The 26,900-nt window shown below is 38.5% G+C and overlaps 1 pseudogene; it reads left to right on the forward strand.

The window, feature by feature from the left end:
* The first annotated feature begins 709 nt into the window (after positions 1-709).
* Positions 710-26,550, forward strand: LOC121433718 (annotated as a pseudogene).
* Positions 26,551-26,900: the final 350 nt, after the last annotated feature.

Raw genomic sequence — 26,900 nt, forward strand, 5'->3', positions numbered from 1 at the left:
AACTGGTAGGCGTTTTCTGTCTATTTAAAGACTTCGTACCCATGTGCTTAAAGGCAGCAGAAACTGGTGAAAGTGGATGAAAGAAATAATGACAAAATCAAAAGTATAGGATGGCTTTGATAAGTCACCACTGTTCAGAACTACTCTAGCAAATTTTAAATTAAATCTATATTATTGTTTTTTTTATTTCTACTTATGTTTTTTTCTCTAACAAAATATGTTTTCTAAAAACTGTGGCTCCATCTTAATCATTGATAATTTGCCATATGGCATTCAGAAAACTAAACTGTAGTAAACACTGTGAGTTTGGGATCTTTGGCTTAATCTGATTGAAACACTACAAGTGCCTGAAATGATTGATTGTACCAATTGAAGTAAAATCATTAACATTATATATGGTGGAGGTTCATGAATGCGAGCCTATTTCCACATTGACCAATGGTCAGAGAGTGGGAACGTACCTCTAGTTATTTCAAGGTTACTGTGCTTCTACTGCCAATAAGGGTTCCACCTACGTGTTTTATTATTTTCATTTGTTTCTACATATTCTTTACTAATATTTTCTATATCCCCATGCCTCTATCCTGGCAAGAAGTACTTTTGTCGAAGCTGGTCCCCAACATTATATTAGTGACTTAAGACTTCAGTAAAGATTTTAGGAATATCATGCTTGATCTCTAGTGTCAAGTTGACTGAATTTAGAATAACCATGGAAGCAGAGCTCCAGGTATGTCTGTGAGACTATTTCTAGAAGGCTTTATGACACAAAGGAAATCAATTAGGAATGTGAGTGACACCAACTCCTGGGGTACAGTCACTGATTAAGTAAAAGGATAAAGCTATCTGAATATCAGTTTTAACTTTCCTCTGTTTCCCAATTTAGGATTAATGTGACAGTTGCCTCAAGTTCTGTGCATTATGAAGGAAGTTTATGCTCAAACTATGAGACATAACTATCCCTATTGATTACTGTGAGGCATACCTATCTCCACATCATTATATTGATTACTATGAGACATACCTATTTTTATAATTTTTTAAAAAATGCTGCAAGATCCCCGGCGGCAGTAGGAAGCAAAAATGCTGTAGGTCCCAAATGGTGGTGGCTGCAGGCCACGTGGTGGCAGACAGCGGGCCCTGGGAGCAGCCAGTCCCAGGCAGAGAAGGCTGCCAGTCCCTGAGCAGTGGCTGGTCCCAGGCAGTGAGGTTGAATATTTATTCAGGAAGTTATGGAGGGGGAAGGGGGAAAGGGAGGCAGAGAGAGAGGGGGGAAGAGACAGAGAAGGGGGAAGCAGAGGAGTGGGGAGAGAGGCAGAAACAAAGCTGCCTCTTTGAGAGGAAGATGGAAAAAGAGAGCTAGCTCAGGCTGGAAGCTGAAGATCAGCCTGCCTCAGCGGATGGGAGAGGCAGTCAGAGAGGTTTGTCCCTTAAAGAGACAGAACATCCATTACACCTATCCCTATCACCTTATTGTGAGTTTTTTTTTTGTTTGTTTGTTTTTTTTTTTTTGTTATTTTTTTGTATCACAGTGCAAGTTAAGAGAATTGTAATAATGAAGCTAAGAGTAAAAGAGTGAGCTGGCTGATGCTTTTTCTTCACAGATATTCTACTAAATATTTTCTTCCTTTTTGCATAGCAGTTGGAGTCCACTCTTATTTCTCCCCATTAACCAGTTCACTGAATTGTGTGTATTCTCTAAAACCATGTTAATATTTAAATGACAGACAGAAACATTTAAATCCACTTGTGGTGTCTCCATAAACAAGACTTATGCCTCCTATCTGTATGTCAAAGATTCGTAGATAGTAAGCTAAAATCTCTAATATTTTGAAATTTTGAAGGGTATATAGATCAGTAATATATATCAATTTTTAATTTTCATATGTGTCTGTGTCCAAGAGAGACCAGAAAAAGTGTTAAAACCATGGAATTGGAGTCACAGGTGGTTGTGAGCTGGATGACATAAGTACTGGGAACTGAACTTGAGTTCTCTGAAAAGCAGCAATTTTTTTTTAAATGATGAGCCATTTCCCCTGTCTCTAATCATGGTTAATATATATATATATATGTTCAAATATATTTAAATATCTTGAAATATTCAGAAATAAAGGTGTTTTGTTTTGTTTTTAATGAAATTCTCATATCAACACATATAATTCAATTGCTACAAATTTTTAACATTATGCATTTAAAAATGGATTTATATTTATCTTTTAATTGTTTTCAATGAGGTATTCATTTTTCTCCTGTCTCCTCCCTTCCTCTACTCTCTGCTTCTGCTCTGACCTGTGAACCCCCTCCCCACATGCTCCCAATTTACTCAGGAGGTCTTTTTCTCCCTTCTGTGTAGATTTATGTATGCCTCTCTTAGGGTCCTCTTTGTTCTCTGAGTTTGCTGGAGTTGTGGACTGTATGCTGTTTTTCCTTAGCTTTAGCTCTGAGTGCCACTTATGAGTTATTACATATTATATTTTTCTTTCTGGGTCTGCATTACCTTACTTATCAGAGTTTTTGCTAGATCAATCCATTTGTCTGCAAATTTCAAGATGCCATTATTTTTTTACGGATATGTAGTACTCCACTGTGTAAATGTACCACTTTTCTTTATCCATTTTCTGTTGTTTCCAGGTTTTACCTATTATGGATAATGCTGTTATGAACATAACAGAGCACAGGTCTGTGTAGTATGATTGAGCTACACACACTAGTGCTTGAACTGGGGTTTTGGAGCCTATTCTATTTGGAAAGATACCTTATCCATCCTAGATATAGGGGGCAGCACCTTGGTCTGCTTCAAAGTGATGTGCTAGACTTTGTTGACAATCCATGGGACATCTTACCATCTCTAAGGAGTGGATAGGTAGTAGGGTGGTTGGTAGGTGGGGGGAAGCAGGAGGAATGGAGTGAGAAGCAACTCAGATTGGTATGTAAAATGAGATGAAATTGTTACAAAAAATAAATAAATAATACCAGAAAAAAGAACTCAGTGATCACATTCCCAAGAAATAAAGTAGGTGGTCAGTTTGATGGGTTTTGATGTTTTGACTGTTTGGTGGGTAAGTTGCAATTTGTTATTGGTCATTGTAAGGGAGAAAACTCAATGAAGAGGTTTAGATTAAAGAATTTCTTTTTCTCATTTCTTTACTCTTTCTTCTAGGCTTCTGTCTCTGCTGTTTAGGGATAAATAAGAATGGAGGGTATAGAAATGATAGAATTAAGCATAGATTTGAATTTATTTTTTGAATCTATTGAATCTATTTTTAAAATAAAATGTAACTACTAGTAACAAATATTTTCCAATGGTATGGATCTTATATAGTGATAAAAATTTAAGGTTATTTTTCCTCATTATAATATTATATATGTAATATTGTATTATATAATAAAACATGTTAATATATTAATTATATATTTTATTGACATATGCAGCACAAATCTTCAAAGAAGTTGATAGACATCAAAAAATCTTCATAAACAATTTATTTCAATGTGACAAAATAAGGCAATGGAAAGAAACTTTGCCTCAAAAGTTGACAGTATGACATCTAGACTACTGAACAAGCATAACAAAAAGGAAGTTAACTTCTGTACTTTTCCAAGAGAAGGTAGGCCAGTCCTTCAAAGTTCCTGCTTCACGGAAAATTCTGTCACAAATTCTAGCACTAAAATACAAAGATGGATGCTCCAACTTTGCAGAGGATCCTCACAGAACTGTCCTGGCTTCCAGATGATTATCTTACCATAGATGTGCCAGTTGCTTGCTCCCTACTTCTTTTGGGTAATATTTCATCCTTCTCAGGTCTCTGAAGGGGTTAAAGAATATAGATACAGTTTTACAGTTTTCTTTGTTATCTAATTCAAAATTGAACCTCACAAAAGAAATACAAAGTTTATAAAGTTTGAAAAACATCAAAGGCTTAAGTTGTTTATCTAAGTATGTATTTTCAGATAAAAAAGATATCTTTCAGGTTGGTAATACAAGTTATAATAAAAAAAAGTCTAGGTATAAAAATTTGCACTCACCAAGATAGGAAAGATAGTAGAATACTTTCTCTGAATTTTTCAAATACAAATGGAGTGAACATTGTGTATGTATTTCTTACCTGAAAATTTTTTTTCTTATTGCATATAATTTTCCTATGTTAGCGATAGAAAGTTTCTTTTTTATTTAGGCAAAAAGGAGGAATGTTTTGGGATATTTGATGAAATGGTATAAAATCATGACTTTATTCTTATTTGCCTACCTAAGGCATCTTCTGACTGGATTAATGATGAGCTGAATTGTCAATAACATGGAAGGAGAAGGTAGGCAAGACCCCATGGCAGAGATAGGAGCTCTGGGAAAGAATCGGGGAGGCAGGAATTCATCAGCAAGAAGCAGAAAATTCAAACCTATTATATGGAGGAGAGCAGAATGTAGATTTATGTAATTTTGTTAATTTTTGTTGTAAGAGATAATTGGGAAATACTAAGCTAAGACCAAGTTTTCATAATCAATAATGAATCTCCATGTCATTATTTGGGAGCGGGCAGTTTAAAAATGTCCTGCTACACAGTTTTCTGTTAATTTGTAACACATTTTAAAAAGATATAATATATTGTAAAACATTATTAAAGATTGACAAATAAAATAACTATAAATTCCCTGTGTTGTATTCATGGGATGAGATAATATATGATTTTCTCCTAAGTAATGTTTAGGTCAATTTGACATAAGTTAGAATTATCTGAGAGGAGGGAACATCAATTTAGTAAACACCTCTATAAGATTAGGCTATAAGTAAACCCGAAAGGGTGATTTCATAATTAGTGATTAATTGGGGAGAGACCAGCTCACTGTGGGTGGTGTCATCCTTGAGCTGGTGATCCTGTGTTCTATAAGAAAGCAGGATGAGCTGGGCAGTCATGGAGCACACCTTTAATCCCAGCACTCAGGTGGCAGAGACAGGAGGATATCTGTGAGTTTGAGGCCAGCCTGGACTATAAACGCTTCTTTTAGGAGAACTAGGACTGCAACACAGAGAAATCCTGTCTCAGAAAGAAGAAAAAAAAATGGATGAGAAAGCCAGAGAGAGCAAGCTATTAAGCAGTATTTCTTCAGAGCCCCTACATCAGTTCCTGCCTCCAGGTTTGAGTTCCTATCCTGATTTCTTTCAGCGATCTCATGTCATTTAATCCAAATAAACTTTTCCATAACCATTCTGCCTCTGGGCATCATGTTTCATCACAGTAGTAGTAACTCTAAGACAATTATCTTTGGTACATTTCTACAAAAGCAAGAAAATGTGTCATCAGTTGTATTATAATGCAAATTTCACACCTGTCATTTCCAGAAAGGAATGAGTTTTTATGACATCACACAAAATAAAATACTATCAAACAAAGGTGTTTAATAGTTTATTTTTATTTTACTTGAAAAGAATAGCATCCTCAATTATGTGGTCTCAGTCAAAGAATATTTCAGGTAAGTTAGCCTTATAATCACTGATTCAGTCAAGGATACATTAACTTACATAAATTTCACAATATTTAAAATAAAGTTTCTAATGGTTTTATTAGCTTGCATTAGTTATATACCATAGTGAGTTATATTATGATACTTTCATACATTTATATAATTTGATCATATTAACCCCCTTCACTATTTACATCTCCCTTTTACTCCTCCTGACCCTTTTCTTCTTCACAATGAACAACGTTTTTCTTTCAGGTCATGGTCATGTTCTCTGTAGATGTTTGACTCAGTATGCATTGGGGAATTGTTCACTAGAAAACAAACACCTAATTAGCTGATTTAAAAAGTCTCTCTTCCTAGAGATCATTAACTGTGTGTAGATCTTGAGGGAGGGTGAAATCTTATGGATTTCCCTAACAAGTTTCAAGGTAGTCTTTCAGTGTGGGCTTTTTAGATGTATGTATAAAAATTGGATTTGATTTGTAGATATGTTGGTTTTGCAAATAAGACAAAGAAATTTGAGAACACTTACACACACACACACACACACACACACACACACACACAAAGCTTTTGAACTAAAGTTTCTCCTCCTAATCATCTTCCCAGAGGAAACATCAGGGCAGAGAGGAAAGTAAATATAATTTACCTACATTCTCAACTTCTTTAGCACTGAATTGTAATCAGATGTTGGCGTCTACTGTTTAGTACCACTTGTAAGATTGCAAACCTTTGAAAAGCATATGCTTATTAGCCCAAATAGCATATTTGGCAGAAGAATGTCATTTAATATTAACTACAGTAATAATTTTAATGAGGATTTAACTGAGATTTTATATGTTATTTCTGAAGTTACTTCACATCTTGTAAGGAGGGGGCTTATTTGTTTCCCTGCTGCACAGACTCCTGAAATAAAAACACAGAAACTATATTATTTAAATCACTGCTTGGCCCATTAGCTCTACCTTCTAGTTGGCTAACTCTTACATATTAATTTAACCGATCTCTAGTAATCTGTGTATTACCATGGGGCTGTGGCTTACCTGGTAAAGTTCCAACTGGCTCCAGCGGAGGCTATGACTTCTCTCTGACTCTGCTTTCTTTTTCCCCAGCATTCAGTCTAGCTTTCCCTGCCTAGCTAAGTTCTTCCCTGCTATAGGTCCAAAGCAGTTTCTTTATTTATTAATAATAATCACAGCATGCAGAGGGAACTCCCACATCATTCAAATACTGAAGACATTATGATATTCACAACATTTAAAGGAGGGTCCTTGAGTAGAAGAATTAATATCTTAACATAGGGGAAAAAAAAGCTCTTCTCTGGTATATTACAATAGCATTTTATTCCTATATGAGTGCTTTCCTCAGTCCTGATGTCCTGATACTTGATATTCATGCTTTTGTTTAGTTTTGCCTCTTTTTCTTATACATAAGCCCAAAGACTCTATAAATCTTAAAATGGCTATTTGCAAATGTAATTTTCAATAAATCATCTTCCCTGAACTAAAGTTAAATGGACCAACTCTTTTGATATTGAAAACTATACCTGATAGGCTACACTCTATGATGCAGGGATAAGGACCCAAATAAGAATGGGAATAGTTTAGACTTAATGACACATGGCAACAAAGTTCCTACAATAAAGCTGGCTTTTCCGTTAAATACCTGTGATTTCAGTTCTGGGATTGACTTTCGTTGACCAGAGCTTAGTGAGGTATTGCCACTCTTAGATATTTTTCATGTTCTTTGGTCACCAAGCAAGTTGCTTCATATTTGCTGTCATAAAAATGGCTTTAGGTTTCAAATGCCTGATGAATCAAAGAATATATGTACCCTACTCTCGGGCTTTACAAAGAGACTTTAGATAATCTGCATAGATATAGATATTTAAGAATCTCAAAAAGTAGAAAATATCAGAAATGCTAGCATTCTACCTCTTCTCTCTCTCTCTCTCTCTCTCTCTCTCACTTTCTCTCTCTCTCTCTTTCTCTCGTGTGTGTATATGCACGCTTATAGTGTGTGTGTGTATGTTTGTGTGTGTGCAAGTGCACACCACACATGTGCCTATGAATCTCTAGAGGCCAGAAGTCAATGTTGAGTGTCTTACTTCACTTTCAATTTTATTTTTTTGACACAGGATATCTCCTTGAAACTTGATCTCATTAATTCAGGTAGACTGGCTAGCCTCAGGGACCTGCCTATCCATCTCTATCTCCCCAACACTAGGATTATGCTTATGTTCTCTATGCCGTGAATTTCTTTTTACATCTGAGGGTTTACCAGCTCCACAGCCACTAAATATTCTAATTTGTTTTCTTGAAATCACTAAGTTTTCTGTCATGATAAACCTATTTTAAAGCCTGAACTTAACGATTACTGAAAATGTTCAGTCTATTGACACAACAGAGGAGCTAAGGAGTATTCTTTTGATCTAATGGTACACTTTTAAAAAGAAAAAAAAACAGATATGATTATCAAATTGATGTGATTCACACAGATGCCAACGGATCCTCTGGTAAGGAGAATCACTAAGATCAGGCTCTAAAAAAGCTTTTAGGACATTTTCTTAATTGGAGTTTGACGTGGCAGAGACCAGTTGATTGTGGGTTGCACTATCTCTGGGCTGAATGTCCTGGGTTCAATAAGAAAGCAAGGCTTAGCAAATCAGTAAGAAGCAGTCGTCCATGGTCTATAAGTCAGCTCCTGCATCCAGATTCCTACCCTATTTGAGTTTCTGGATTTGTTTTAGACTTAACACGTTAAAGGTGAATTAAAAATTAAAGCACTATAGGGAATATCAACCTAGCGAAGAACCGTGGAGTAGACAAGATCTTTTCCCACTCTCTTCACTCTGGTCCTGTAATACAGGAAAGTAGAGACCCGAGAAGCACAAGTTTCCTCAGATTTCCAGGAAATGGAGCACCACACCATTTCATTTAAAAATGTAATGTATAATTAAGAAATATAGGTTAATAAAGAATCATCTATAATAGTCAGGTTTGTAGTCAAGTTAATTAGGTTTTCTATAAATAGAGAGAAATATTACAGTTAGATAAACATTCTTTAAATCTTTCAAAGACCTTCAAAATATGGCATTTAAAATGTTTTAATAACTTAGGACTTTTCATGACAATGAGACATATCTGCTCCTGGCAGCACCAATTACTTCAAGAGAAATATGGGCATTGAAGAGGCTCCTTATGGAGTTGGTTAGCCATTTGGACAAACACTGCTCTTGCCTGGACTGACTGCTTGATGAAATATATATATATATATATATATATATATATATATATATATACAGGACCCACAGAGAAATGACTGCTGAATTTGCCTAAAGATGAGATGATCCTTTGGGATTCCTGCTTCATGAAAGTGTCTACTAGACATTCTGTAGGACACAGAAGAAAGTGTGGCAAACTGCCAATATAGGTGGAACTGTCTTTGAAATTTCTTGCTTCATAGAAAAGCTTTTATTCCAATATGTTGGATATTCAGAAAGACTGAGTTTGCAAAATTGTATAAAATAAAGGCTCTTTGCTTTTAGAATAGAACTAGGTGGGGAAAACTAAGCTGAAAACTAAGGAGTCAGAATCAGGGAGAAGCCATGAAGCTGCAGCAGCAGACAGGCACACCAGAACTTTGCCGCTAGGCCACGAGCTTGTGGTAAAATATTAAATAATGGAAATGAGTTAAATTAAGGTGTAAAAGATAGCCAATAATACGTTCGAACTAATAGACCAAGCAGTGATTTAATTAATACAGTTTCTGTGTGACAATTTTGGGAGTCTGGGTGGCTGGGAAACAAAGAAGCGGATTCTACTACAAAATTCGTTGTGATTCTTAAAGTCATTGCTGTCTTCATTCCAGACAGGCTTCCATTTCCTTCCTTTTCTGTATGATACTTGGTTCTGTCTTTTATTGTCCAGACAACATTCTGTCTTGTCACCATGCTTCAGAGTATTTGAAGATTGTTTTCTATAAATTCTTGTTGTTTTACTGAATAATTGGTTCATTTAAGAAGATTTTTGAGTAAGTGGTATTTCATTAAGTAAAACTCCATTTAAAGCAAAAGTTTACCCAAGAAGAATAGCATAATTTTGTATTCCATTTACTAGAGAGAGTCTGCAGTGGTGCCCTTTAGATGTTTATCTAGCTCACTATTCCACTGCATAAAAGGAAGCTTCAAGTTCTTAATTACTGTTCATCTTATGGTAAAGAGGGAACTAGCACACTACCATACAAGTTGACTTTTAGGCCTTTGATATCTCTTAGCTGCTTCCAAACAGATAAAGTGAATTATTTCCACTAAAATTTAGACAAATAAGTATTATTCTCTGCAAAGATATTTTCATATAGTCACAATATTAACTTTGATACTACTTGACATTACTCCCCACCTATAGTTATGGATGAATTCTTATGAATCATCCCAGCCTATTTGGGTCTATCCTTCAATCTGACACAAGGTGTGGAATCTATAGGCAGTTACTTGACCTTTCCACTGTAGGGTCCTTCACTGAAGAGTGTTAAAGACATAATACCAAAAATAGAGGAATAAATTCCTTTCAACAGGAACTTGCTAAATATTTGGTCCATTATTTTTCATTACAGGACAGGGAAATATGCCCTCCACAGATCATTACCCCTTAATATTGTTTCTTTCTCCCTTATTCCGAGCACCATCAAAAATCTTTATTTATTCATATATACTAACGATTAGTTTGCATGTGAGCCTTTTTACCACAGTGTCATTCCACTATCATAGACATGAAAGAAATTTCAAGAATTCTGAATATTCTTTGTACCAGGCCAAAAGGATGTTCATCTCCATCTCTCTCTTGCTTCTTCACTAGTCTCTCTCTATATGCTATAGCAATGCATTCAAACTTTAACATATGGCACCTTGTAAAATATCCATAGAGTATTTCAAAAACTAACCACAGATTAAGCAGAACTTCTTGAAACTAAAATTCTGTCAGAACTGTAAGGATTTCCCAAGGATTTCAAATTCTTTTTACAGAAAATCATTTTCAAAGAAATACCTTCACAGACAGCTCTTTCACTGACCAGTTGTTACCTTCTTACCATGACGGGTATTGCTAGAATAGGATACATATTCTTCATAGTATCTAAACTTTAATAAACAGTGTAATCAGTTCTTTTCTCTCAAAACTAAGAGTGACTGTAGAGTTCTTTCATATACTTTAAGCTTTATTTACTACTGAGTTCTATATCTTTAGTAAAAACATCAGAAAAGTATCAGAATATATGTAAAGAAGTACCATTAGTTCATACTCTCATATAATTCTCAGGTATAAGATTGCATTGATTTTGTTGAACTCACGTAGGACCGCCCAAAGAAGTTCTTTATTGCCAACCATTATCTCCTGCTAGAACAGGACTAATTCATCAATAACTTTATTGGAGAACTGAGTCTCACTAGTTTACCTTGTAGCAATATCTGGTTTCAGGAAGAGCCACAAACTGAGCTTACCTGAGCACCATCAAGATCAGACCACCCAAGGGGAATGCTTAACATCCCAACTGTTGTAGATAAGATCACCTGCCAGCACACTCAGCAGGACACCTACCCCTAGACAAATGTCAGCCAATATAGGGTTCTGAGCCTTAGAAATCCCTCCCTCCCACCTTTACTACTATAAAAACCCAATTCTAAATAAGCTTCGGGCTATCTGAGTATTCCAACACGGTTATTCAGAGACAGAGTTTGCAAACTTGTATAAAATAAAGGTTCCTTGCTCCCATATCCACCCTTCCTTTATCCCAAGGGAGCCATTTTAGGCTTGGCAAGAGTCTTGACTCTAGAGGGGTTCCCAGGGGTCTAGAGAGATGTCCCCAGCTAGGTCCTGGAGCAGCTGAGAGAGAACCTAAAATGGCCTGATCCTAAAGCCATACTAATGAATATTTTGCATATCACCATAGAACCTTCATGGCGATCAATGGAGATAGAGACAGAGACCTACTTTGTAGCAATAGACTGAGCTCCCAAGGTCCAAATGAGGAGCAGAAGGAGGGAGAACAAGAACAAGGAAGTCAGGACCACAAGGGGTGCGCCCACCCACTGAGATGGTGGGGCTGATCTAATGGGAGATCACCAAGGCCAACTGGACAGGGACTGAAAAAGCATGGGATAAAACTGGACTCTCTGAACCTGGTGGACAATGAGGGCTGCTGAGAAGCCAAGGACAATGGCACTGGGTTTTGATCCTACTGCATGTACTGGCTTTGTTGGAGCCTAGTCTGTTTGAATGCTCACCTTCCTAGACCTGGATGGAGCTGGGAGGACCTTGGACTGCCTGCAGGGCAGGGAACCCTGACTGTTCTTTGGACTGGAGATGGAAGGGGAGGGGAGTGGGGTGTGGGGAGTGGAGAGAGGGAAAAAATAAATAAAGGTTCCTTGCTTTTACATATGGGATTTGGACTCCTGTTTTGTAGGGATAGGAGCAGTGGGGTTGCGTCCCCAGCACCCGGCTGCCCCCACCGGCTAGCTTATGCCTGAAATAACAATACACAAACTGTATTCTTTTAAACACTGCTTGGCCCATTTCTATCTAGCCTCTTCTAGGCTAATTGTCGCACCTGGACTAGCCCATATCTAATATCATTTGTAGCACCCCAAGGTGCGCTTACTGGGAAGATTCTAGCCTACGTCCATCCTGGGTTGGAGCTTCATCACATGTGTCTGCCCAGGAGCAGGGAGCATGGCGTCTCTGTCTGAGGCATCTTACCTCACTTCCTCTTCCTCCCAGCATTCTGTTCTCTTTACTCCACCCACCTATGTTCTAAGCTATGAGCCCAAGCAGTTTGTTTATTACTTAACCAATGAAATCAACAGATTGATATATGACACTCCCACATCACTCTTTGGTTTTAGGGGACTTCATGGATCTGGGCATAACAAGGACCACATAACTTATTTTAGTTATTTTGTGACACATATTGAGTTATACAACTGTGGAATATACCCAATCATTAGTAGTGGAAACACCACAGGGCTTTCTATTTGTCTCCATGGCTTTATCCATGGCGCTGTTCTCACCATCTGCTCTATTGGTATGCAATAATAACAGACATGGTTGATTTGCAAACCTACAATAGGCAAGAAAAATAAATTCTTTGTTTTACAGGTATTTGAGACACTTGACTATACTTCCTTGAAGCAATCTTATCCTGTCCCACCTGATACAATCTGGACTTTTCCTTTTCATTTGAACCAATCTTGGCAAGCTGTATTAAGACAGTCAAGACATCAGACTTCCACTTGACTTATTATCTGACAGCATCATCTCCATGCAGCATGTTTTATTTAACCTTTTCAGCATCTTAAAACAATCTCTTTATTTTGGAGGTAAACTTTGATTTTCTTTTAAAGATTCATATCAACTAAATTGTCTGCAGACTGTCATGGAACTTTGTAATATTACTTCTCCAAGACACTGAAGAAATCTATATTATTTTACTAAGCAATATAAAATATATTCTCCAACTTGTTGAAACGTGCACAGACTTTTATGTGCCTCTAAAATAATTTTACACAAACTATGATGTTTGTGACCATTGACATTTTAAAGCATTTACAAAATACTTAAGCACTGGCTTTCATGCATTTCACTTTGTTTTCCCTACACTTGTTGGATCATGTTTCAAATTAGTCTTGTCAAAGAAGTAACAATATATCATGTATAATGGTCAATGACTTTGCAATGATGATTCTGATATTAAGACCTGAAATTTGGTTATATTAAAGATTCTGAGACATTTGATTCAAATCCTGATCAATCCAAAGGTTGTGATAATTTTGGAGTCATAAACTAAGGGACATAGATATAACCCAAATCACATTGAGTTGAAAAATTAAAAATAAGCTATTTTTTTTCTTAAATTTTTTTTAATAAAAAATTTTCTGCCCCCTCCCCGCCTCCCTTTTCCCTCCCTCCACTCCCCACACCCCACTCCCCTCCCCTTCCATCTCCAGTCCAAAGAACAGTCAGGGTTCCCTGCCCTGCAGGCAGTCCAAGGTCCTCCCCACTCCATACAGGTCTAGGAAGGTAAGCATCCAGACAGTCTAGTCTTCCACAAAGCCAGTACATGCAGTAGGGTCAAAACTCAGTGCTATTGTCCTTGGCTTCTCAGCAGCCCTTATTGTCCACAATATTCAGAGAGTCCGGTTTTATCCCATGCATTTTCAGTCCCAGTCCAGCTGGCCTTGGTGATGTCCCAATAGATCAGCCCCACCATCTCAGTGGGTAGGTGCTCCCCTCGCGGTCTTGACTTTTTTGCTCATGTTCTCCCTCCTTTTGTTCCTCATTGAGACCTTGGGAGCTCATTCCATTGCTCCAATGTAGGTCTCTGTCTCTATCTCCATTGTTCGCCAGATGAAGGTTATATGGTGATATGCAAAATATTCATTAGTATGGCTATAGGATTGGGCCATTTCAGGTTCTCTCTCCTTGGCTGCCCAAGGACCTAGTTGGGTACATCTCTCTGGACCCCTGGGAACCCCTCTAGAGTCAAGATTCTTGCCAACCCTAAAATGGCTCCCTTAATTAAGATGTATACTTCCCTGCTCCCATATCCATCCTTCCATTATCCCAACCATCCCATTCCCCCAAGCTCTCCCTATCCTCCCCTTCTCACTTGTCTCTCCCCACCTCCCCTTTCCCCCATCCCACCCCCCCCCACAGTTCCCAATTTTTGCCCAGCATTCTTGTCTACTTCCAATATCCAGGAGGATAACTGTAGGTTTTTCTTTGGGTTTACCTTCAAAAATAAGCTATTTTTAGAGGCTGATTGGTGTTAAGAGTGTGAAGAAGTGACCAATTGCACTGGAAAGGGTACATCAAATTGCTTGACTAGAGGTGAGTCCGACAAAGGTAACTGTGAGATAACCCACTGCATCCCGTTTCCCCTCATTACCCTTCATATTTCAAGGAATTATTTCTTTAAGACAAGGTTTTACTGTCTAGCCCTGGCTGACCATGAACTTCCTACTAGAGAAGGCTGACCTCAAACTCTCAGAAATCCTTCTGCCTTTTATATTCTGAGTTTAAAGGCCTATGTCATCATGCCCAAAATATACAAAGTTCTACATTATATTAAATATAGAATGCAGTCATCTTACAATAAAAGGAATTTGTGTGAGAGAGAGTAAATGTGTGCATGTTGTTAAGAGAGAGCTTGTTTTTATATATGATTAGGCATTATCAATATGAGGAATATAGACAGAATAATAAAAATATTAGGTAGAATTATGGAAAGTGTCACATTAATATGAAAATTCATGTGATAATAAAGAGAATAAGGATGATTATTCTTTGTATCTATAGGTCTAGAATATAAAACTATGACATTACAAATAAATTTGTGATTTATTTTCAACCCAGTTTTAGAAAAAGCCTTTTTTATGGTATCTCAAACATGCCAAAATAGTCTACCTGTACCTCTCTTCAAATAGGTCAGCTACTTTAGTCTTAAAAGTTCAATGTCATCTGGGCAATGGCAGCACATGCCTTTAAACCCAGCACTTGGGTGGCAGAGGAAGGTGTATCTCAGTCAATTTGAGGCTAGCCTTGTCTAGTTCCAGGATATCCAGGACTGTTACACAGAGAAACCCTGTTTCAAGTAAAAAAGAAAGAAAGAAAGAAAGAAAGAGAAGTAAAAGAAAAAAAGTTAAATGTCAGTAATTCGTTGCACTTCCTGTTCTTCATTTCGGGAATTTGTTTATTCATTTTGAAACCATGAAATGTATACCAAATGACTCTGTGTGTGTGTGTGTGTGTGTGTGTGTGTGTGTAACATATATTACACACACACACACACACACACACACACATATATATATATATATATATATATATATATATGGAGAGAGAGACAAAGAGAGAGAGAGAGAGAGCTTTCCTTCTGTTGACTTGATCATGATACTCTATGACCCAGTGTTTAGGATCAAGGGTTGATCTTCCATCACTTAGAGTTTTCATGTTTTGGAAAAGACTAAATTATTAATTTATGATCTGAAAATTCAGGTGAATAAAGTGTTATAATTTATATTTCACACAAGCAAAAACAACATCAAAATTCAAATAACTATACATGCTATATTTCTGTTGACTTCCTTAGGTTTCCTTTGTTATAATTGTTATGCCCAGTTGGCGGAGACCCCAAAAGATCACCAGGGACCGACTCACCAAAATACAAAAGCAAGGTTTATTATCATGCACATAATTACAAACAGGCAGGGACCTTGTCAGCACAGCATTGAGAGGAGGTACCCTACCTTCTAGAGGTCATCATTTAAAGGCAAAAATCAGGAAAATTATATTAGTAGGGCTTGGGGTGATGGGTTCAATCCTCATTGCCTTATGTCTGGGGACTTTTCACAAAGTTTTATTTTCGAACCCTTTGCTTTTCAAGTTTTCTTATCAGTTGATTTCTGGGTGGAGATATTCTATGGTTATCTGTACTTTGCAAATGGGTACCATGCTACTTTTGCTCCCAGCCATTTCTGAGGACTAGAATGTTTTATGGGAAATAGCTTACACAAGATATAAGATGGAGGCAGAGCGCAAAGTGGAGGAACATTGGTTCTTCAGTAATTAAACATCATGACCAAGGCAATTTAGGGAGAAAAGGATTTATTTCTATCTAGATTTCCAAATAACAGTCCATCACAAAGGGAACTCAAGGCAAGAATTTAAGCAGGGCACAAACCTGGAGAAGAGAAATGAAGCACCAGCTACGGAAGGGTACTAATTAATTGCTTGTTCCCCGTGACTTTCTCAGCCTCTTGTATTATAGAACCCATGACTGCCAGCTAAGTAATGGCATCACCCATATTGGACTGGTCTCTTTCCTATCAGTTGCTAATTATGACAATGCCCTACAGATTTGCATAGAGCCCATTCTTATAGAGGCATTTGCTTAGTTTAGGTTTCTTCCCCCCAGATGGCCTCAACCTGTGTCAAGTTGTTGTAAAACTCTTCAGCAATCTGTCATAACCCAAACCATTATACAATAATCACAAACTCTGAATAATTAAAGTTTCTTTTTCCCCTCTTATTAAAAATGTTTTTTATTTTCTCATTTTGTATGTCTTTGTGTTCTTGTGTGATGATTGTGCAAATGAGTATAGGTTCCTTTGGGCTTCAGAAGAGGGAGTAGGATTTCTTACAGGTAAGTCAAAGATAATTGGCAGCTGTATGTCATGTGTGCTTAAAATTAGACTCCGGTCCTTTGCAAGAGCAGTTAGTGATCCTGAGTATTGAGGTGCCTTATGTACACTGATTATTTGCTAAAACAAACAAACTAAAAGTGCTATGTCTAATACACATAACTTGGAACATCTTTCTGTGTATTCCCAATTGCATTGTTCAATCAGGGAATGCTGTGGGACAATGGTCTTGTACCCTGTCACTTATATGGTTTTAATAAAACAGTGATTGGCCAGTATCCCAGGCAAGTATTTGTGAGGTGATCAGGCAAGAAGTAGAGGCCAGGTGACAAGAACAGGGGAATTCTGAAAAGTGGAAAGACTCAGTCTGCAGTCATCACCCAGACACAGAGGAAGCAAGATAAGACTGTCCTGCTGATAAAAGGTACCAAACCATGTGGCTAACATAGAAAAGAATTATGTTTTAAGATGTAAGAATTAATTAATAAAAAGGCTACACTAATAGCCCAACCATTTTACAATTAATGTAGGCCTCTGTGTGTTTCTTTGGGGCTGAAGAACTGTAAGACCAGGCAGGACAGAAATCTCAGTCAACAAGGAAGTGAAACTCTTCCTTGCTACAAAGGTTTCTCATGGAAACATCACAGATTTTTCTAGTGTTTTATGTGTTTCCAAAGCCAAAGGAAATATTAATTTATGATTTTTCTCCTGCCATATCTATAAGCAGATTCATTAGCTTCATTGCCAAGTTAAAATCAGTAAGACACTGCAGATATGTAAAATGTAGTTGTGGCTAGTGCTTGACTATATGTTAATAATTCTCATATTACAAACTTATAGATTTATTAGCCATTCTCTAAAAATTTTGACATTAGTTAAAATATCATGTTAGCGATTAAGTCATGAGTGTCAGTTTACGTCTATACTGTGTTTGATACACAGTGATTAAAGATCATATTGTCTAAGGAGTTGAGTATAGATCGCTCTGTCTCATTTTACTTGGTCCTCAGTCTTTTTTCAGACATGTCACAGTAGATGGGTGTGTGTGTGTGGGTGTGTGTGTGTGTGTGTGTGTGTGTGTGCTGTGTATGTTCCCAGTCACATACCTGTACTTGGATTGTCTTCATCTTCTGGGTGCTGCTGTCTTCCTTTCGAGAATACAGGAAAGAAATTCATGCACTAACTCAGGCTTTGAAGCTGAACTTATCTCTTTTTTTCTTATCACTTGATATGGGGAGTTAATTAATTGAGAAGAGGCATCTTAGCATGTTTCTTTTATAGTATCTCCTTGGCAGCTTACCAGTGATGAATGGCAGTATCGGTGAGCCTATGTTAGTGTCTTCAGTTTTCCTTTCTCCCTTTCCTTCTCTCCATTTTCTCCCTTCACAAAATTGATACTCACTACACAAAATAAAATAAAAAAGCATGTTGATGAATCAAAAGTGGGCTTATCTTTAATAATTTACTATGTAATTTCATGGCAAGCCTTTTAACGATGCTTAATTTTCCTAATGCTTTTAATCCTCTATAAGAAAAATGTTGATAATGCTACACATTATTGTGTTTGAGGGAGGGATATGCTCTTGCAAGTAATTGCTTAATTACTTTAGTGGATTGTGCACTGCTGGCCTGATGCACTGCTCCATCTGTTTCCTTTAATTTATTGAATCAATGCCATTTGACAAAAGAGCAAATGGAAGTCACAGGAGAGAGAGAGGATGACAGGTCATAGGCCTGAGGCTCTAGAGACAAAGATAGGTCACAGGCCTGAGGCATTTGGGGAAACCTAAGTCAGAAGCCTGATGTGTAAATTTCTAATCTTCAATGCTGTGTTCTGATGTTTTAATTCTTCCTCAGTTATTCTCAAGAGTGTTTAGAAAGCCATAGCCTTCTCAATTATAAAGTGAAACTTACATAGACTGGACATTTGCAGTTACAACATAGTATTCATTAGGTAGGGAATTGGAAATGAAAGAGATCGTGAATTAAAATAATTAATTAAACATGATTTTAAAGGTTGATTATTAGTGTTTATATGTGTTCATCTGTGCATGTCACATGTGTGGGGGTGCACTTAGAGCCAGAAGATCTTGTTAAATGTCTGGGAGCTGTGGTTAGAAGGGTTGTGGCACGCTCAAAGTGGGTATTGAAAACTAACCTTAGGTTCCTTGAATGAACATTAAAAACTCTTAACATCTTATTAGTTACTGAAAAAGTCTTTGACAAAATCCAGCACCACTTCATCATAAAAGTTCTGGAGAGAATAGAGATACAAGGAACAAACCTAATCATAATAAAAGCAATATACAGCAAGCTAATAGCCAACATCACATTAAATGAGTAGAAACTCAAAGTGATTCCACTAATATCAGGGAGAAGGCAAGGCTGTCCACTTTTTACATATCTATTCAATATGGTGCTTGAAGTTCTAGCTAGAGCAATATAAAGCAACAAAAGGAAAGCAAGGTGATACAAATTGGAAAGAAAGGAATAAAACCTTCACTATTTGCAGATGATATGATTGTATATCATATTCTACCAAGGAACTACTACAACTGATAAACACCTTCATTAACTTGACTAGATACAAAATTAACTAAAAAAAAGTAGCCAACCTATATGCAAATGACAAATGGGCTGAGAAAAAAAAAAAGCAGAGAAACAATACCCTTTACAGTAGCCACAAATAATATAAGCTATCTTGAAATAATTCTAACCACACAAGTGAAAATCTCATATAATAAGGATTTTAAGACTTTGCAGAAAGAAATTGGGGGAAGATATCAGAAAATGGAAAGATCTCCTGTTCATGAATCAGTATGACTAACATTAAAAATGGCCATCTTATCAAAAGCAATCTACAGATTCAATGCAATCTCCATACAATTCATAAAACATTCTTCACAGACCTTGAAAGAACAACAATCAACTTCATATGGAAAAACAAAAAACCCAGGATAGCTAAAAAAAAAAACTGTACAATAAAAGAACTTCTGGAGGAATTACCACGCCTGATTTCAAGCACAACTATAGATCTATAGTAATAAATAAAGTTTATTGGCATAAAAACAAACACATCAATGAAATCAAATTGAAGACCCTGACATAAATCCATACACCTACGAAAACCTGATATTTGACAAAGAAAGCAAGATTATACAATTGAAAAAGAGAAAGCATCATCAACAAATGCAGTTGGCATAACTAGATGACATCATGTAGAAGAATGCAAACAGATCCATATCCATCCCCACACATAAAACTTAAGGCCAAGTGGATCATAGACCTCAACATAAATCCAGTTACATTGAAGCTGACAGAAGAGAAAGTGGGAAGTATACTTGAATGTACATTCACAGGCGCCTATTTCTTGAATATAACACCAATAACACAGACTCTGATATCGGCAATTAATAAATGGGACCTCCTGAAACTGAAAATCTTCTGTAAGGGAAAGGACACTGTCAGTATGACAAAATGTCTGCCTTCAAAGATCTTCACCAGTCCCACATCTGACAGAGGACTGATATCCAAAAAATAAGAAATCAAGAAATAAAGAAAATCAAAAAATAAAGAAATCAAGAAAATAAACATCTAAATACCAAATAATCACAATAAAAATGGGGTACATATTTAAACAAAGAATTTTAATAGAATAATCTCAAATGGTCAAGATACATATAAAGAAATGTTCAACATTATTAACCATCAGGGAAATGAAAATAAAAATGATTCTGAAATTTCATCTTAGATCTATCAGAATGGCCAAAATCAAAAGTGTTGTTCACAGCTTATGTTGGGGAAGATATGGAGTAAGGGGAACACTCCTCCAGTGCTAGTGGGAATGCAAACTTGCATGACCACTTTGAAAATCAGTTTGGCAGTTTCTTAGAAAGTTGGGAATCCATCTTCCTTAAGACCCATTGATACCATTCTTGTGCATATACCCAAAGGATTCTCAATCACACTCCAAGGGCACTTGCTCAATTATGTTCATAGCACCATTATTTGTAAAGAATCTTGAAATAACCTAGATGCCCCTGAACCACAGAATGGATCAATAAAGTGTGGTATATATACATAATGGAGTATTACACAGTAAGACAAAAGAGTGATATGAAATTTGTAGGCAAGTAGAGGGAACTAGAAATTAATTATTCTGAGTGAGGTAATCAAAATCCAGAAAGACCAGTATATACACACTGATAAGTGAATATTAGATGTAAAGCATTGGATTGCCTGACTATAATTTTCAGTCCTAGAGAAACTAGGTAACAAGGAGGACCTTAAGAGAGAAGCATAGATCTCCCTGGAAAGAAGAAATAGATGCAATAGATTCAGGGTAAACTGAGGACAGGAGGGGCAGTAGAGGGGAGAAGATAGGGGAGATGGAGGATCAGTACATGAGGTATCAGGGGGGTTGATTAGGGGGTAGAACAGAGCAGAAGAGAAGAGAGAGAGAGAGAGAGAGAGAGAGAGAGAGAGAGAGAGAGATCTTGATAGAGTGATCCACTATGGGGTTAGGGGAAAACCTGGTACCAGGGAAACTCTTAGAAACCCACAAAAATAATCTCAGCTAAGACTCCTAGAAATAGTGGAGAAGATCTCTAAACTAGCCTTCCCCTAAAATCAGATTGGTGACTACCCTAATTGTCATCATAGAGCCTTCATGCAGAATCTGATGGAAACATATGCAGAGACTCACAGCCAGGCACTGGGCCGAGCTTTGGAAGTCCAGTTTCGGAGATATTGTAGGGATTATCTGAGCAGGGGAGAGGATACATGGGGTCAAGTTCATGACAGAAAAACCCAATTAATGAAAGTTCATGGACTCTGACTCTGGACAGACAACCAGGAAGCCAGCATGGGACTGACTCATACCCTCTGCTTCTGGATGACAGTTGTGTAGCTTGGTCTTTTGGAGGGTACCTAGCAATGAGACCAGAACCTGTCCTGATACATAAGGTGCCTTTTAGGAATGAACCTATTTCCTATTGAGGAAGGCCTTGTTCAGCCTCGATGCAGGGAAGAGGAGCTTGGTCCTGCCTCAACTTGATTATCTTTTCATTATTGATTCCTAAAGGAGGCCTTACTACATTTGAATGGAGAAGAGAGGGGAATTCATGGGGGATGCACACGGGAGATGTGAGGAGGTAACGGGAGGATAGGAGGGAGGGGATTGGTATGTAAAATAAAATAAAGAAAAACTAAAGACTTCCAGTACCATGAAAATGCTAGCCAGTATTCACGGAGAGTCTAATTGGGAACCAGCTTAATTTCTCCATGTCCAATACTCAAGTAGACAGTATCTTCAACAATAAGGATTTGCCTTCAAGTTGTTGAGGGTAACCAATGGTCTTAATAATAGCTTCTGAAATCTGGTGAGTAGGAGGTTACAAAACCATTTATCTAACAATCTAACTGGATGTGAATCTTTCTTTGCATTGGAGGTTTTATTTGGTTCCATAAAATGTCTCATTGATGAATTTTTACCATTGTAAAGTGCTTCCATTTATGGTCCTTTCATGAATACATACATTTAGGAAGCTTCTAAATCAAAAGACATTCATCAGTATTAAATGTGCCTTTCCATATTCTCTTCTTCACCCTGCTTTTACATCCCTCTATTAATAAAAGTACTTCTAATGACATGTTGTTATACCCATAGATTAATGCAACATGTGAAATTTATCTGGGAAGTTTCTTATTGTAGTGGATGGCAATTAACATAGGACACCACAACTGAGAAAGTTTGTAGAGAATGAAAGACTTTATAGCACTAAGCCCTAAATGTGAATTCTTCTTCAAGCCCCTTTCCCCAAAGTTCAGGTGTCTGTTTGAAAGAGGAGACAGAATGATTGTAAGAGCCAGAGGGGATGAATGACAACAAGAGAACAGCGTCATTCAGAAGCAATAGTACCAATGCACTGAACTCAAAAATACTGTGGCAAAAAACAAAGGGCCTGCACGGGTTCAAAGCAATCAACATCCTAGCATGGAGATTGTGAAGTAGACACAAAATCCTACCACTGACAATGAAACTATATCTAACCAATATTTTCTGAGAAAGGGAAGATCATTTTACTCCAATGGAATGTCACTGAGTTTATCAACCACACTCCAGGGCAGGGCCCAGGCCCAGGTAAAGATGGTCAACATAATACACTCTAAATTTTTGTGGGGGTGCACTTGTTATTTTTGGTATTTGTGTCATATTGTATTTTGTTGTTGCTGTTACTGTTTGCTTTGATTTCTGTGTTTGGTAGATAGGAAGTAAAGTAGGATATGGGAGAATTTGGAAAATAAAATAATGGAAATATATTGTATGTAAAATTATTCTTATTTACAAATATTTTTACAAGTTTTAGTTTTGTCTCATAAATACCACATAAAAGGAATTTTTATCAAGCTGTGTGTGGCACATGCTAAAGTTTCACCTCTTGGTAGTTGAGGCAATAAGAAAGAGGTCCTTTCCCACAAAGGAAGGTGATACAGAAAGATATAAAGGAAGATGAGGACAGAGAGAACGATTTTGGGGATGTAGTCCAGTGGTACAGAAATTCTCTAGCATTCAAATCTAAGAAGGTCAGTTCTAGTCACTTCAAAGAGTGGCATTCATCATGAAAATCAAGTTCCTACTAAGTACTGAGGAAGCAAATGACATTTGATATAGCAAAATATTTTATAGGAATAATATCAATATAAATTATAAACATTTTATATCAGCTTTAAAATGACACAAAGTAGAGAATGTGAGCAAGCGATGTGAACAAATTATTTCATAGGAAGACACCTAAATATTTCAATGCATTCCACCCATACTTGATCAATAATGATTTGAATGATGACTTTTAAAAATATCTTCATTAAACAATTAACGTATTACAAAATTATCTATAAGAACAGATAGTATGGAAAGCTAGTCTTATTTCCCACTTATTATAAAATAACAATTATAATAAGAAAAACAAAATAAAAATTAAATTTTTTTCGGCGCTGTCGGGCGGGGGCGACGTTCGGGCCGGTTGTGCGCTTGCCAGACTGCGACTAGGTGTCGCTTCGGCGGGTCCAGGTGTTGAAAGGCAACCCTCTCTTCCAAGAAGGCAAAAACAAACAAATCGAAGTCTGGGTCTCGCTTTTCTCGCTCAAGATCTGCATCCAGATCTTGGTCTCGATCTTTTTCCAAGTCTCGGTCCAGAAGCCGATCTCCCGTTCACGGAAACACAGGCTGAGTTCTAGGTCTCGTTCCAGATCGTATTCTCCAGCTCATAAGAGAGAAAGGAATCACCCCCGAGTGTATCAGAATCGAGATTTCAGAGGCCACAACAGAGGCTATCGGAAGCCCTATTATTTCTGTGGGCGAAACCGAGGTTTTTATCCGTGAGACCAGTATAACCGAGGTGGCTATGGAAACTACCGGTCCAATTGGCAGAACTACCGGCAAGCATACAGTCCTCGTCAAGGGTGGTCCCAGTCCTGGTCCCCAAAGATAAGGTCCCCTTCACCACGGTCCAGGAGCCATTCTAGGAACTCTGGTAAATCATCCTCTGACAGGTCAAGGCGCTCCTCATCCACCTGATCATCCTCCAACCACAGCAGTGTTGAATTGTCTAAGCGCAAGTCTACAAAAGAGAAGAAGTCGTCTTCTAAGGAGAGCAGGCCATCTTAGGCAGCTGGTGATAACCAGGGAGATGAGGCCAAGGAGCAGACATTTTCTGGAGGTGCATCTCAAGATATAAAAGGGTCTGAGAGCTCAAAGTCATGGCCTTTGCCACTACCTATAGCACTGGTTATGCGTCACGGGCCTCGGCTTCTGATCTGAGCCCCCAGAGAGAAGCCCAGCTCTCAAAAGCCCCCTCCAGTGTGTAGTGGTTAGGCGAAGGTCACCGCGCCCTAGCCCTGTGCCCAAACCTAGTCCTCCACTTTCTAATACATCTCAGATGGGCTCATCTATGTCAGGTGGTGCTGGATATCAGTCTGAAACACACCAAGGTCTCGACCATGGCTCTGGATCTTTGAGTCCATCTAAAAGGAGCCCTGTGGGTAAGAGTGATTCATCTCAGAAAGACGAGAGTGCTGCTTCAGGAGGAGCAGTATACACAAAAAGGTACCTGGAAGACCAGAAAACAGAGAATGGGAAAGACAAAGATCAGAAACAAACAAATACTGATAAAAAGAAGCTGAAAGAGAAAGGGAGCTTCTCTGATGCTGATGTAAAAATGAAATCTGATCCATTTGCTTCCAAGACTGACACTGAGAAGCCCTTCCGAGGCAGCCAGTCACCCAAAAAGTATAAGCTTCGTGATGACTTTGAGAAAAAGATGGCTGACTTCCACAAGGAAGAGATTGATGAACAAGATAAGGACAAAAGTAAGGGGAGGAAGGAACCTGAGTTTGATGATGAGCCCAAATTTATGTCTGAAGTTATAGCCCGGTGCAAGCAAAAACCAGGAGGAAGAGAAGTCAGGCAAGTGGGAGAGCCTGGTGCATACAGGAAAGGAAAAGCTGAGGAAGGCAGAGGAGCCGGAGGAGGAGCCTTTCACAGAGAGATCCAGAAAGGAGGAGCGTGGAGGGGCCAAGAGGAGCGAAAGTGGACACAGGGGTTTTGTGCCAGAAAAGAATTTCCGAGTGACTGCATACAAGGCGGTCCAGGAGAAAAATTCGTCACCTCCCCCACGGAAGACCTCTGAGAGCAGAGACAAGCTGGGAAACAAAGGAGGCTTTTCCTCAGGGAAGTCTTCCTTTTCCATTACTCGGGAGGCCCAGGCCAATGTCCGGATGGACTCCTTTGATGAGGACCTTGCACGACCCAGTGGCTTATTGGCTCAGGAAAGAAAGCTTTGTCGGGATTTAGTCCATAGCAACAAAAAGGAACAGGAATTTCGTTCCATCTTCCAGCACATACAGTCAGCTCAGTCTCAGCGTAGCCCCTCAGAATTGTTTGCTCAGCACATAGTGACAATTGTTCATCATGTTAAAGAACATCACTTTGGAACCTCTGGGATGACATTACATGAACGCTTTACTAAATACCTAAAGAGAGGAAGTGAACAAGAAGCAGCTAAAAATAAGAAAAGCCCAGAGATACACAGGAGGATAGACATTTCCCCCAGTACATTCAGAAAACATGGTTTGACTCACGAGGACATGAAAAGTCCCCGGGAACCCGGCTATAAGGCTGAAGGCAAATACAAAGATGATCCTGTTGATCTTCGCCTTGATATTGAGCGTCATAAAAAAACATAAGGATATTAAGCAAGGTAAATCAAGAGAGTCGGTGGATTCCCGAGACTCTAGCCACTCAAGGGAAAGATTAGCTGAGAAAACTCACAAAGGATCGAAGAAGCACGGCAGAGGAAGAGACCAGTCTAGGTCCTCCTCTTCCTCTTCCCAGTGGTCTCACGCCTACAAAGAAGAGGAGTAGCCCGAGGAAGCAGAGGAAAGGGAGGAGAGCACCACAGGTTTTGACAAATCCAGACTGGGGACCAAAGACTTAGTGGGTCCAAATGAAAGAGGCGGCAGAGCACGGGGAACCTTTCAATTTCGAGCAAGAGGGAGAGGTTGGGGCAGAGGAAACAATTCCGGTAACAATAACAACAACAGCAACAGTGATTTTCAAAAGAGACACCGGGAAGAGGAATGGGATCCAGAGTACACACCCAAAAGCAAGAAGTATTACTTGCATGATGAGCGGGAATGTGAAGGCAGTGACAAGTAGATGAGCCGTGGCCGTGGCCGAGGAGCCTTCCCCAGGGGTCGGGGCCGGTTCATGTTCTGGAAATCCAGTACCAGCTGCAAATGGGCCCACGATAAGTTCAGTGGCGAGGAAGGAGAGATTGAAGACGATGAGAGTGGGGCAGAGAACCGGGAAGACAAGGATGGTCTGCAGCCCACAGGCTGAGTAGGGCCGCTCTTAATGGAGCCCGGGCCCAGGGAGAGAGGCTGTCGGAGAGGCTGGTGTAGCTAAACAGGGAACCTCAAGAAGATCCTGCAAATCCCACCCCACAACCCACCAGCCACACAGAACCTACAACAGCAGAGTACACATCCCTGGTGCTGTCCCACTGGACAGAGGACACTGGCCCCAGAGCCTGGGATCAGGCCCATGTTTTGAGCAGCCCACAACACACTGGGCTCCCGCTGTTTCTTGTTCATTGTTGGTGTGTGGGGTGGGGGCAGGGTCGGGAGAATGATGCTGATGCTTGGGTTTTTTGTTTGTTTGGTTTTGTTTTCCTTTCCCTATTAGAAACC

Source organism: Microtus oregoni, unplaced genomic scaffold (assembly GCF_018167655.1).
Source record: "Microtus oregoni isolate MIOR12 unplaced genomic scaffold, Mior012 000002F_ref0000024, whole genome shotgun sequence".
NCBI lineage: Eukaryota > Metazoa > Chordata > Mammalia > Rodentia > Cricetidae > Microtus > Microtus oregoni.